The following is a 3227-nucleotide window of genomic DNA, read 5'->3' as shown; positions in this document are numbered from 1 at the left end:
GTGAAAAGAAATACAAATTTTCGTAAATGCGAACGTAGGTTAAGACCCAATTAATAACGATTAGTGTTTTCCAAGTTAATGAAAACAGAATAATCTATGTCTTATAGTCGATTTATAAATGATGCACCAAAACTACCGTTAAATTTCAATTCATTAATTAAAATGTTATTAATTTCTAAGGCAAACTCTATGATTCTAAAATTCTTGAATTCTTAATATTCTGAGTATATAGGAAAAAGTGATAATAATAGTAGTGATAATAAAACTAATAATAATAGTTTTTATCATAATTTTTCAAACGAAGCCTATGAAACTACAAGATATCTTGAAATTTTGCTGGAAGTTTGTGTATTGTCTCTGAAAAAAAATTCCTTATTAACCTATCTCAATTACCTAAAATTAAAAATATTTAAATATCATTTTTAGGAATATAAGAGACGGTTATTTTGTTTTATTTAAACCTAAACCAAAACGAGACTGTTAACGCCATAATATATAATTACCTTGTAAATTGTATTTGAGTTCTAATAGTGTTTAATTTAGATACATTTACCTTTATTTATATTATTTTTATTTGATTTAGTAATTTGAGAAAAAAAGCAATATAAATATATTTGTGAGTTATAATGAGTAAAATTAACAAAAAAAAAGAACAATTAATTTAACGAATTTTGGTATTACTACAAAACTATCCAATCAGTGTCTTAATCTATTCTACGTATTTAAAACACATTATATTTTTTTAAAATTATATCAATACTATTCCATCACCGACTTTTGTTAGAAAACGGCTAAACTAATTACAAGGAAACTTTATGTAGTTATTTGGTGCTCTTAAAAAGTTTTTAGCAATCTCAAGAAAGAAAAAAAAACAGAATATGAAAAAAAATATTCATCAAATATTAGATTTTAGGCCTAAATACCAATTAGTGTCTGTCCTTAAATAGTTATAACTTGACAGCCTGTCAGGATAAACGTCCGAGTAAATGAAGGAAAGCTATAAAATACACGAGCTTATATATTAAATATTAGGCTTAGAATCGATATATATAATATTTCAAAATCTATTTATGTCATCTGAGATACTAGATTTACGTAAACAAATAATGCAACCTAATTTAATAAGTTGTATTAATGATCTCAGAATGACCGTATGCATCTTCATTTCATTGTCTGAGTTTGTAACAAATAAAACAAAGGTTTTTTTTTTTAATGTGAAAAGAAATACAATTTTCATAAATGCGAACGTTGGTCAAAACACAATTAATAACGATTAGTGTTTTCCAAGTTAATGAAAACAGAATAATCGATGTTTTATAGTCGATTTATAAATGATGGAGCAAAACTACCGTTAAATTTCAATTCACTAATTAAAATGTTATTAAATTCTAAGGCAAACTCTATGATTCTAAAATTCTTGGATTCTTAATATTCTGAATATTTAGGAAAAAGTGAGATTTTTTTCTACCTCGATTTTTTCCTGTTATCTTATAATTTTTAAATGATTGGTGGACCATACAATCCAATGCAATCAAAGATTCGCAGGAGAGAAAAAAGAAAAATGACCTTAGTGGTTTTATGGTCGCTAAGTTTATCCCCTTTATTTTTTAACAATCTTATTTTTATACAAATTACTAAACGATCATACTATGTATTAAGTAATCTTTTATATAGTTACTACATATTAGCTTACAATTTTAAATTATTCAAAAGCTTTATCGCTTGGGTGTTACTACAAAGTCAATAGATATTGAGACCTACTCCTCACAGATTTAGAAGAAACTTACCAAAATTGGGTATATTACTATCCTAACAACTCTTGCAAATTTATTTGCTCTAACAATAATAGTTTTTATCATAATTTTTCAACCGAAGCCTCGGAAACTACAAGATATCTTGAAATTTTGCAGGAAATTTGAGTATTGTCTCTGAAAAAAAAATTCCTTATTAACCTACCTCAATTACCTAAAATTAAAAAATTTAAATATCATTTTTAGGAATATAAGAGACGGTTATTTTGTTTTATTTAAACCTAAACCCAAACGAGACTGTTCACGCCATAATGTATAATTACCTTGTAAATAATTTGTAAATAGTATTTGAGTTCTAATAGTGTTTAATTTAGTTACATTTATATTATTTTTATTTGATTTAGTAATTTGAGAAAAAAAAAATGTAATTACATTTGTGTGTTATAATGAGTAATGAGTGAGACTGTTACTAGGGGTTGATAATCGTCGCTAAGACGTTGTCTAGCAGCGGACTGACCATCTTCGTTTATAGTGCAATTCCGGCTAATTAGAGGCCATGGTAGCGTCTAGGAAGCGTTGTCTGCGTTTGGTTGATGATATCTTTTTAGACATTTTTTGAGTATTTTAGTCACCATTACAGTCCGAAACCAGACCTTCTCTGTGTTTCGACTTTAATATGAGTTCCGGCTAATTAGTGGCCCTGAGAGCGTCTAAGCAGCCCTGTCTGCGTTTTGATTTAATAGTTTGGACATTTTGGGTGCGTTAACAGACACTACAGTCCGAAACCAGACCATATCTGCGTTTCGGCTTGAATATAAATTGTTGTTTGGTCGGCTAGCCTGGTACATTGGAATAATTGGACTCTGTCTGCACTTAGTGGGTGTCAGTGGCCATCTTGGCTTTTGGATGTTTGGACTGTCGATGAGCCACTACACCAACTTTGGACCACTGCAGCGGTGTATTTAGCTACAAGAGCTGCGACCTAAACATCTCGGCAGCACTCTTCCTCGGACCTATCGGATTGGAGCAGCTTGCGTCGACTAGTATTTATTTTATATATATTTATTTGTTTTTTGTTTTTTTGTAAATTAGTTTCTTTTTCGTTTTCATAGTTTATCTAACTATTTTATTTTTATCTGAGAGGCCTTTTTATTTTTACTTGTATTCATTGTTAGTCATATTTTGTTTATTTTAGTTTTAGTTTTCAAATGTTTAAATTGAACCAAATAAATGTTTAATCCGAACCAGCTAGTTGTTTGTTCTTTTTAAAGCCTTCCAACAAAAAGACAGACGATTTGAGGTGGCTTTAATAGAGACAATGTCTAGAGTCTCAGAGATAATAGGATGCTATTGTTTGTTTTAAAATACTCGTAAACATTGTCAGTCAATAATAAATAATAAAGATGGTTTTTAATATATTTCATTGTTGTTCACTATAGAAGAATAACTTCTAAAACTCTAAAGATGATGATTAAT

The sequence above is a fragment of the Halyomorpha halys genome, unplaced genomic scaffold, assembly GCF_000696795.3.
Source record: "Halyomorpha halys isolate HHAL.00 unplaced genomic scaffold, Hhal_1.1 Scaffold548.1, whole genome shotgun sequence".
In the NCBI taxonomy this organism is placed as follows: Eukaryota; Metazoa; Arthropoda; class Insecta; order Hemiptera; family Pentatomidae; genus Halyomorpha; species Halyomorpha halys.
Note: the sequence above shows the minus strand (reverse complement) of the source record.